General features: G+C 36.2%; 1 pseudogene; it reads right to left on the reverse strand.

Annotated features, from left to right (window-relative positions):
- Positions 1-2,372: 2,372 nt before the first annotated feature.
- On the reverse strand, positions 2,373-3,759 carry LOC145015399 (bZIP transcription factor 44 pseudogene; annotated as a pseudogene).
- Between the last annotated feature and the right edge of the window lie 7,870 nt (positions 3,760-11,629).

Below are 11,629 nucleotides of genomic sequence, written 5' to 3' on the forward strand. Positions count from 1 at the left end.
ACGGACGTTACAACAACCCTCCAAAAAGTCTTGAGTATTATGTTACAAAGGATCTCTAAACCTTGTAAGTTTTGTAAAAACAATCATTTTTAGCATGTTTCTTTGCGGATTTGGTCCCTCTTAATAATAAAATGAATAAATTTCCCTCTTTGTATATTTTTATACTTTTAACTATTTAATTTACAGTTTTATTCATTAAGAAAATATGACCCACACAAACACATACACACTTTCTCTCTCTCTCTCTCTCTATCTCTCTCTCTCTCTCTCTCTCTCTCTCTCTCTTTCTCTCTCTCTCTAACACACACACACATATTATATATATATATATATATATATATATATATATATATATATGTCAAATACTTCCGACCTCTCAGTCGTTGGAGCCAATGTCCCCGTCGGAGTAAAGAAACACAAAAGACATACACATTGCATGTGTGTGTGTTGGTGCAATATCAAGAGGAATAGATGGTAAAAGCTATGGATCCGACAAGGAACAACCATCCACCACCATTCAACCTCATACTCTGACATCTTTGTCAATGTCATCACCACCAGAGGCGGAGTCAGGATTTGAGGATAAGGGGGCTTAATTGTGCTCGACAAAGGTCTTGGATGATAGTGAAAAAATGATAAAGAAGAAATCGTATAAATAGGAGTTAGATGCTATATTGGCTAATTGAAACCAGGTCACGAATGAAAGATAAAATAGTTACTTACTTTACCAGTTAATTAGCAATTAAAAGAGATATTAATAAAAACAATTAAAATAAATGGAAGTAAATCAGTAATTAAAATAAATAGGGTGATGTCGATGAAATTCTAGTTTTGTGCCTTAACTTTAGTCTATTAGTCTAGCCTCATTACTTTCCTATATAATAATTGAATTTTTAAAAAGATATTGGAAGGGCCTTGGCATCACAAAAACAAACGGTTGGCTTTAAAATAAATCATAGGCTCGTTGTTTGTATATATTATACTTTGATGTTTTAAAGGAGATTGAGGGGGGCAAAGCATCCATTAGCCCCCTACTATCTCTGCCCATGATCACCACCATCAATTTCTCTACCTTTATGTTTCTCTCTAACGAATATCCACCACCAATATCTTCGAGACAACAAAATGCCCCCATGCTTTCTCCTTCTTTAATCTCTGGGAAAACCGTAGCTGCCATTATTCTAGATCTCTAGTGAAACTTTAGCTTCCGCCGGCATTCCAGATCTCTAGAAATGGCTATTGGACTTGTTTTTTGACGAGGTTTTGGGTGGTTTCTTTAAGGATTTTACTTCGAGGATGAGGGGATTCAACCGATGTTGATCTCATATGTAATGCTTGGCCGAAAGTGAACTCCGACGAGATAGGTGTGGCGACACATAACGACGATGGTGACCGATTAAGGAACTGGCCACGTGGGATTGGATCGAACCTCTTGGTGGTTCGATCGATGGTGATAGTATCAAGTTTGGTTGACTTGAAGGTGGTCATGTGATTGTTTCTTGTTTCCCGGTGTCAGTTTATTGTTTTTCGGTGTGAGTATATGTTGTAAGAAGAATGGAGTTAGAAAGAAAGAGACATATGGAAAGAAAGAGGAGGGAGATTGTGTATATGTGTGTATGTATGAATATATATATATATATATATATATGTATGTATGTATGTATGTATCTATGTATGTATGTGTGTGTGAGAGAGAGAGAGAGACGACTCATTTTCTTTTTAGTTATTTGAAAATAAAATCAAAAGGAAATTAAATAAGGGTAATTTAGTAATTTCATTTTTGGAAGGGACCAAACTCACAAACAAACATGTTGAAAATGACATTTTTACAAACTCATGAGGTTTGGACTGAATCAGGGGAAAATGCAAACCATAGAAACCATTTTTGAAGTTTACTCTAAATAATATCTTATGTGTATAAATTAACTAGATGTGAGATCCATGTGTTACATGAGTTTATTTTAAAAAAAAATTAAATATGAAATTTTAACAATTTGAAAGGTTTGAATTTATAAGAAAAATGAAAAAAAAAAATTGAATTATTAAAATTAATGAGGTTTTAATGTATTGAACGTATTACATATATAAACATTTTCTAATAAATATCTTACATATATAAATTACCTTACATATTAAATGTAGAATTTTAATTTAATAAAATGAAAAACACAATAAAATAACAAATAGAAAATAAAAAAATTCAAAAATTCTAGAAAACATCATGTGTTAAAATAAAAGAAAAAAGAACATGTGGAAAAAAAAAATTATTTATTAATTAAAGAACAACCTTAAGAATGAAAATATAATTTAAATTCGGAAATGTCAATGTAATATAATGTAAATCCGTAAATAAACATTAAAGAATATGAACATTTTTAAAATTTATCATTATTAAATCTAAGAAAAGGATCAACCAACGTTGTTTTGACGATTACACATGCTCGATTGCATATCTACAGTTTTCGTAGAATGCTAAACCTATTTTGCCAAACAATAATAAAAGTTTAAATGACAATCCACCCTCTAAGCACCCAATGGGCTCTCCACGCTCACCCCACCCAACCTATGATACCAAATGACGAATCTACCCTCTAAAAGATCTCGATTCTCAACGAGGAGATTCTTACTACACTCTTCACTTCACTACTGAATCATGTCTGCAGAAGCCAAAATAGGCTGATTCGCATAAAAACTACTCAGTGAGTTAACCATGAACTCGTCGATCAACTCAGTGCCACCCATGCCATACTGCTCCTCCACAAACCCACAACCGGCGTCGATAGGTTGATTCATGAGCGCCATGATCTGATTAAGCGACTCCAACCTGTGGCTGAGCTCCGCCACTTGAGCTCTTAACACCGAGTTCTCAGTCTCCACGCTCGTATAATGCTGAATGGTGGTGCTAACATTAGCTATAACCAAACTATTATCCTTTCTGAGTTGACTCAGCTGAATCATGAGATCCTCCAGGTGCTTTTGCCTCCTCATTCTCGACCTCCTTGCTGATTCCCGATTTGAAACCATTCTTTTCCTCTTCCTCTGATCCATTAATTGCTGAATATCTTCGTCTGAACCAGATATCTGAAGCGGGTATGAACCACCTGAGGACGTTGTCGCTGTACCACTGGAGGAAGCCATGAAAATACAGTAACAAAATCTCGGACTTGGAGATTTAGAGAGTGAATTTGAAGAAAATAAGCAGGACCCAGATGGTATTAAAGCTTTAATTTTATTATTATTCGGATAGATATAAGATTCTGTATAGATTTAGATCTAATTAGGAGTGGTTTACAGTTATAGCAGAAAACAGGGTAAAAATCATGTAACGTAATAGAACCAGTAGAGGAAGACAACTGAGAACGATTGAACTAAATGGGTCCTGCGCCAGTAAGTGGAATTGATCATAAACTCAATACGAAACAATTCACTTAGAATTTGAGACATGTACTTCAAACATTAAGAACAATTGGTTTTGGGTGAACATTAATGCCGATTCTTTTTGGAGAAAAGACACCCAGAAGAAATAAGATTATAGAAAATGACTAAAACCAGGTGTTTTGCTGCAGATTATTGTGAAAAAAACAGATGGAAATTTGAAGGTTCTGAAAATGATTGATGAAGAGCAATGGTAGAACCTTGAATTTGAAAACAGAAAACAGAGTAAATTTTCTGTGGAAAATAAGCTTAAAAACTAATGCAGGAACATGAACAGAATATGGATCTTAAGGATCCTGGAGAAGAGGTGGAAGAGAAGGGGAAGATGGTATGGTGGGATTGTAGTTGGATTTATAGAATTTTTTTGGCAGAACAAGTAGCAAAAAGGTGGTCTTGTGGAGATTTTTTTACATTAAATTTAGTTACAACTCTTTGAAAAATGAAGTATATTTCATCCGTAAAAAGTGACAAATCGTTAAGTATTTAAAATAATACAAAGTAAATGATTTTAAAATATTATTAAGAAATTGATTTTAAATACATTAAAGTTATTTATTTGCTTACTATTCTTACCATACAAGTCACTAAGTCATCTCATTGAATTTTATATAATTTAATTGATTGTTATATTATTATTCTATTTCATATAATTCTATAAAATTTAGGGGTGGTAATCTTCGATTCAACCCGTAATTCGACACTGACCCAACGCGAAAATAAACGGGCTTGGGTTGAGAATGTTGACCCGCCAACCCATTTATTTCATGGTTTGTATTGGGTTATCTGTTTGGATTCGCGGGTCAACCCGTCAACCCGATTATATATATATATATATATATATATATATATATATATATATATATATATATATATATATATATATATATATATATATATATTAAGTTTAAGAAATATATTTAATTATTTATCAGTTTTAAATATTTGATTATCGTTTAATTGTTTTCTGAATTCCAAAACTGCAAAACATCTTCGAGTCGACTTAGCGTGCCCTAACCCCTAAGAATCCCCTATTTAAAAAGAAATTCGGTTTTCAGTCTCCAAACCCACGACTCCGTGTCTCACGTCTTCGTCGATTGAGGCATTGAGTCATCGACTGTCACAGTGTCGTACGAACACTACTCATCTTCTCGTCCTCCGGCTGTTGTACACTACTCGTCGTCGTCACACCTGTTTATGACTATATGTTTATGACTTTATGTTGAATATTTAAGACTTTATGACTTCATTTTATTTGTATTTTTTAATTTCATTGTAAATATGTTGCTTATTAAATGGGTCAAACGGGTTGGGTTCGACCCACTGACCCACGAACCTATATACTTATATAGGTTATATGGGTTGGGTTGGGTTGATGTTTTCAACCCACCAACCCATATATTATATGGGTTGGGTTGGGTTAATGTATTCTGACCCGCCATCCCGCTAACCCGAACCCAACGCAACCCAATTGTCAGGCCTAATAAAATTCTTATACATCTTGAACTCTTAGGGTTAAACAAAACACATGTTGGAACTGAACCGAATTAGAACCGGTACCAATTGGGAACCGAAATGTAATTTGGTTTGGTTTTTGGTTCCTCTATATTGGTTTGGTTTTTGGTTCCTCTATATCCATAAATTCGGTTTTTCGGTTATGGAACCAAGTTCGCCTTATTAAATTCTACAAAAGCTTAATGGAAAGTGTATTTTAAACTTTAAAAGTTTTTTTTTAATTGAATAGTCCAATTGTCAATGCACTCCATATCTATTAAACATCAATCTAACATCCTATTATCATTGAGTTTAAGAATGTTAATTAGATATTCCATCTCGTTCAACTATTCCATTAATCATGCATTATAGATGTTATCTATGTTATCATTTCACTTATCCAATATTCTCTTTATAGAAAATATAATATTGAATTGATATATAGTTTAATAATACTTTTTTCATCAAAGATTAAATGTTTTAATTTATTTATAAGAAATTAAACTTACAAAATTTATAGTCGGGGGCAGTTTTGCCAATGTTTTATGAGTTATGAACTTATGAAAATAACTAACACAAAAATATGTTAAGCTTATAAAGATGAAAATGCGGGCAAGTATAGTATGTGTACTTGTGATCTTATTATGATTTAGTTCAATCCAATTAATGTCACCTTATTGAACTATATATTGTAGATGCTCTAAGGCTATGTGATATACATTATATGCCACCACCGTCCACCCTTCTGTCACCTCAAAATCATGACCAAAACACATCCTTAGGGTATGGTCATCACATGAAAAGAGAAGAAAGAAAGAAGAGAGATAGAACTCGTATGGTATATAGTTTATATAAAGGTTGTAAACTCTATGTCATTTCAACCATCTAATATTCTTTTCGTAAAAGTGCAATAATGATTTGATATAATGTAACGTCCCAAAAATAGTAAGTAAAAATTTTTATTTCAAATCTCAAAACTATACAATCATTTGTTCAAACCAATAAATGTATATAAAATTCTCAAAATATCAAAGTATATCAAAAAGATAGTACAAAATAAATCTATGTGGGATGTAATACGAGCAAGTAGTATCCTTCACTTTCAAACTAAAAGTACTTGAAACATTTAAACAAAACAGTATAAGCACAAAGTTTAGTGAATTCCCCAAAAGACCACATACCATACATTGTTGGATTAATGTCTAAGTCAGTAACCATATTTGGTATATACTTGACCCGAGTGTGCATGGTCCTTTTGGGTTGCCTTCACCAAAGTAACTTGACAAGGTAATTTGATATGAGAGAGGAGATATTATGATTTATTAATATATTATAAGAATAATATATTAAAGGAGAAATCATATTTATTTGATTAGTATTAGTCATGAATTAATTAGGAATTAATTTGGTGACTAAAAGAGACAAATTAAATAAAGGGGTATAAACTGTCAATTGTGTGATAGTTGAGTTTTGGGCTAGGAAACCTAATGGACTAAGGGGGAACGAAATTATGATGAAGGATCATCATATTTTCGTCCAGGCCTCATTCCATAAGGTTTCTTGGGCTGCTTGGTGGCTAAGCTGTCCATTAGGGTTTTGATTGAAACCCTAGTACCCTATACTATAAATACATGCCCTATGCTTCAATTTAAGGCTACTTGATTCCAAGGGAACCCTAGGGCCGAAATTAGCTTCATTCCCTTCTCTCTCTTAGTTGCCTTCTTGCTTCAAGGTGTTTGTGAGCCATTAGAGGTACTACAATTGTGGTGCTTGCTTTCAAGAGTTCAAGAGAGTTCAAGAGATCAAGGAAACTAGTTGTTATTGATATATAACAACAAAGGTATGTTTTCTACACTTCTATGTAAATTTCGAAAATTATAGAAGCATGCTAGGGTTTATTTTGTGTTCATAAAGTTGTATGTCTTATAGTGAAAACATAGATCCAAACTAAGGTTGCATGCACACATAGGATTGTTTGTATAAAACCTAACAGTGGTATCAGAGCCATTGGTTTTTTTGTTTTCAATTGGATTTGATGCATATTATGAACTTGACAAATTAGGGTTTATGGCAAGTAAACCCTAAGGCTTGGTGATTTTCGCAAATTAGGGTTGCCAAACCCTAGTTGGGGATTTTTGATAGGGTTCTTGAAACCTTTTTGCCTAGCCTCCAAATTTCGAAATTAGGGTTATGAAACCCTAGGGATTTCGAAAATCCCTTGTCCCCAAGATAAGATCCCAAGATTTTAGGGATATGGATAATACTATCTTTGTGATTATCAATTTAATTGTTTAAACTAGATAATTGAAGATCTTGTATTATCCTTTCCATATATTTAAAAATAAAAGGATTAAATAAATTAATAGTTTAATTTTATGATAATCCCTGAAGATTTAATACTTCAAATTAATTGTTTGATTTTGATAATTATTAAATCAAAGATTTTTGGTGTTTAAAATTTTAAATTAAATAGCCTTAATTCCGAAAATTTTAAATACACATTAAGATACTAGTATTTTTGAAATGTTTTAAAATACACCCTTATACAATTATGATATTATAAGATTAATTATTATATATGTATGAGAATAAGCTAGTCTTATCGCTAGTAGGCCTCATTCATGAAGCCAGTCTATAAGGTGGGTATAAGGTTGCTGCCTATAAAATGGCGCTTAATGGATGTACACTCACATCTACCGCTTGCTTGACTGGTGGAGGGTCGTTAGCCGAACGGATAGGATAGGGCACTTAATTCCTCATTAAAAGTATAATGGAAATATTAAAGTAACTACATTGTTTTACAAATTCCCACTCTTAGTTACTTTAGGGTAAAATGTGAAAATGATGCTAATCCATGGAATTACACTTCGTACCCTTGTCAAACGTTGATGGAGCGCGTGTGGTTAACCGGCACATCAATTTGGGGATGACATTGGTAGCGAAGGGTGACTCGATGTTTGTCATAGATCAATGGAGGGTGTGTGGTTCACCGGCACATTGATTAGGTGATAAAAACATTGAGTGCACCGCGTTGATTCGCATGGTTATTCACAAATTTGTTTGCGATCCTCGGCATCCCAGTCGCAAATTTGAAATGCATATCGAGATTTAAACATGCCATTGAAAAGTTCAATGAATCTCAAAGATCTAGGAGTTTTCAATACATTTAAAACCTAAATTGCTTTTTCGCTTTTCATGGTGAGAATTAGTGAATCGTCATTCACTTACCTTCAAATTATTTACTTTTAGAGTACGGCATCCCTTTCTAAGTTGTAAATAATGTTGTTGGATCCTAGCCCTAATTACTCATTTGGGTGTTTAATTAGGGATTCATTTCTAATCAAACTTTGTTCCTTTTCAGATGTCAACAAACAACAACAACAACGCTTCTGGGTCATTCTCGTTGATGAACTTGTGTCAGAAAGTGACATTTGATGGTTCAAACTTCACCGAGTGGATGAGGTATATCCGCATGATCACACGCTACGAGGACAAAGAATATGTCCTCGATGAAAAGCTTGAGAAGATCATCCCAGATGTTGCTACTCCTGAGGAATTGGCCGCCTTTGAGGCCCACGAGCGTGATGCCACGAAAGTTCACTGCATCATGCTGGCCACCATGAACCCCGAACTCCAAAAGTCCTATGAGGACATGTATCCATATGAAATGCATCAGGATTTGCTGGAAAGGTATCACCAGAGCGCGAGGCAAGAGCGCTATGAGATCATTACTACCATGATCACCGCTAAGATGGGGAGTGGAGAATCCCTAACCTCTCATTTGCAGAAAATGCAGAGGTATGTTGATCGTCTTCTCAAACTTAATGTTAAGTTTGATGAGGATTTGGCTATCGACATAATCCTCCACTCCTTGCCCTCCTGCTACAATCAGTTTAGGATGACCTACCATATGAATAAAGAGGAGGTCTCCTTGAGCAAGCTCCAAGGACTCTTGAGGACTGCTGGGAGCAACCTCAAAGACAAATCCGTTGCACCGTCCCCTGCTGTGGCCGCTCCTGTGATGGCAATAGGTCAAGGAAAGGGTAAAAAGAGGAAGGCTCCATGTAAGAGCCACCATAAGGGGAAACCCCGTGATGGTTCGTCCTCAAGTGGGACCAAAGTAGGCCCCGCTAGACCCTCTTCCGATCCTAAAGAAGCAGAGTGCTTCTATTGCCACCAAAAGGGCCACTGGAAGCGAAGCTGCCCACAATATCTGCAGGACATTAAAGATGGGAAGATCAAGCCCACATTTGCAGGTATGTATTCTATTAAATCTAATAACTCATCATTTGCTACTTCATGGGTTCTTGATACAGGATGTGGTTACCACATTTGTTCTGATTTGCAGGGCCTAAAAAGAAGTAGGGAAATGGAGCATGGGAAGATGAACCTGATTATGGGAAACAGAAGATCATCACCTGTGACCAAAGTCGGTGTTTATTCTTTAGTGTTGAGAAATGGGTTAGGTATAGATTTAGAGAATTGTTGTTATTCGCCAGATATGGCAAGAAACATTATTTCTTTTCACGGGTTGTTTAGACAAGGTTTCAGATATTCTTTTGATAATAGTAATGGTTCTATTAATGTTTATTTGAATGGTGTCTTTTATTTCAATGCATTACCTTGTAATGGGATTTATGAATCTGTGATGATTGTTGATAATTTCGGAAATAATGTTTTGAATATTGATTCGTCTACTAGTCTAGACAAAGCATGCTTGTGGCACTGTCGCCTTGGCCATGTCAACAAGAAACGCATAGCCCAACTCCAAAAGGATGGAGTGTTGGAGTCATTCGACCTTAGGGACGATGATACATGTGAATCTTGTTTACTTGGGAAGATGACCAAGTCACCCTTTACTGGCACTTGTGAAAGGGGTGAGGGTTTATTGGATCTCATACACACTGATGTGTGTGGGCCCTTTAGATCCACCACAAGGGATGCTTGCCGCTTCTACGTGACTTTTACAGATGATTATAGCAGATATGGATATATCTACTTGATCAAGCAAAAGTCGGAAACTTTTGAAAAGTTCAAAGAGTTTAAGAGTGAAGTGGAGAATCAGCTGGGCAGGAAAATCAAGATGCTTCGGTCAGACCGAGGAGGAGAGTACCTAAGTCTTGAGTTTCACGACTATCTAAAAGAATGTGGAATCGTTTCACAATTAACGCCTCCGAGGACGCCACAATTGAATGGTGTGGCTGAGAGATGTAATCGGACCTTGTTGGACATGGTTCGTTCTATGATGAGTCGGACTTCGTTACCAATAGCTTTCTGGGGGTATGCCTTAGAGACTGCCGCCCGTATACTTAACTTAGTTCCCACTAAGAAGGTTTCCAAGACTCCTCACGAGATGTGGACAGGGAAGGCTCCCTCGTTGGCACATATTAAGGTTTGGGGTTGTGAGGCTTTCGTAAGACGAGAGACTCACGACAAACTTGAACCTCGTAGTGAGAAGTGTTATTTCATCGGCTATCCACAGAAGTCTTTTGGCTACCTTTTCTATAGACCGAGTGACAATGTTGTCTTCGTAGCTAGAAGAGGAGTTTTCCGAGAAAATGAATTGATAGGCCAAGAAGACAGTGGGAGGCAAATTGAACTTGAAGAAATTCAAGATCAAAGCGATGAAGGAACCTCTGACACTGGCACTCAACTTGAGGAGGAAACTCCTGTTGAACCTGTTGACGTGTCCTTACCTCTTCGACGTTCCTCTAGGGCTAGTGTTCCACCCCAGTTTTATGGTTTTCATATTACTACTGAAGGGGATACGTTTATTAGTGATAGTACACTAGTAAATTTGGATGAACCTAGCAACTATAAGGAAGCCGTGGCAGGCCCAGAGTCTGCAAAATGGAAAGAGGCTATGGACAGCGAGATTCAGTCCATGTACGACAACCAAGTTTGGAATTTGGTTGATAATGTACCAGGTCGTAAGACAGTCGGGTGCAAGTGGATCTTCAAGAAGAAGACAGACATGGATGGGAAAGTGCATACTTATAAAGCGCGATTGGTTGCGAAGGGCTTTACTCAAACTCCCGGAGTTGACTATGATGAGACCTTCTCACCAGTTGCGAAGATAAAGTCTATTAGGGTGATGCTTGCCATAGCTGCGTTTCATGATTATGAAATATGGCAGATGGACGTAAAGACCGCTTTCCTTAATGGAAAGTTGGCTGAGGATGTCTACATGAATCAGCCAGAGGGTTTTGTCGATGTGAAGCATCCGAATAGAGTATGCAAGCTTGAGAGATCTATTTATGGATTGAAACAAGCATCTCGTAGATGGAATCTTTGTTTTGATGAGAAGGTTAAAGAGTTTGGCTTTCTGCGAAGTGAAGATGAATCTTGTGTGTATGTCAAAGCCAGTGGGAGTATAATAAGCTTTCTCGTATTGTATGTCGACGACATACTACTCATAGGAAACGATGTCCCAACCTTGCAGGAGGTCAAGTCCTGGCTTGGGAAATGTTTCGCTATGAAGGACCTCGGAGAAGCTGCTTATATTCTGGGAATAAGAATAGTAAGAAACAGGGAAAAGAGACTGATAGGACTCAGTCAGGATACATACTTGGAAAAGGTGCTAAATCGTTTTAGTATGGAAAATTCCAAGAAAGGGGAGTTGCCAATCCAAAGCAATACCAAGCTGAGTAAGACTCAGAGCCCGAGTACAGAGACAGAGATAGCTGATATGAGCCGAGTACCT

The sequence above is a fragment of the Lactuca saligna genome, chromosome 9 (genome assembly GCF_052625555.1).
Source record: "Lactuca saligna cultivar CGN05327 chromosome 9, ASM5262555v1, whole genome shotgun sequence".
Lineage (NCBI taxonomy): Eukaryota > Viridiplantae > Streptophyta > Magnoliopsida > Asterales > Asteraceae > Lactuca > Lactuca saligna.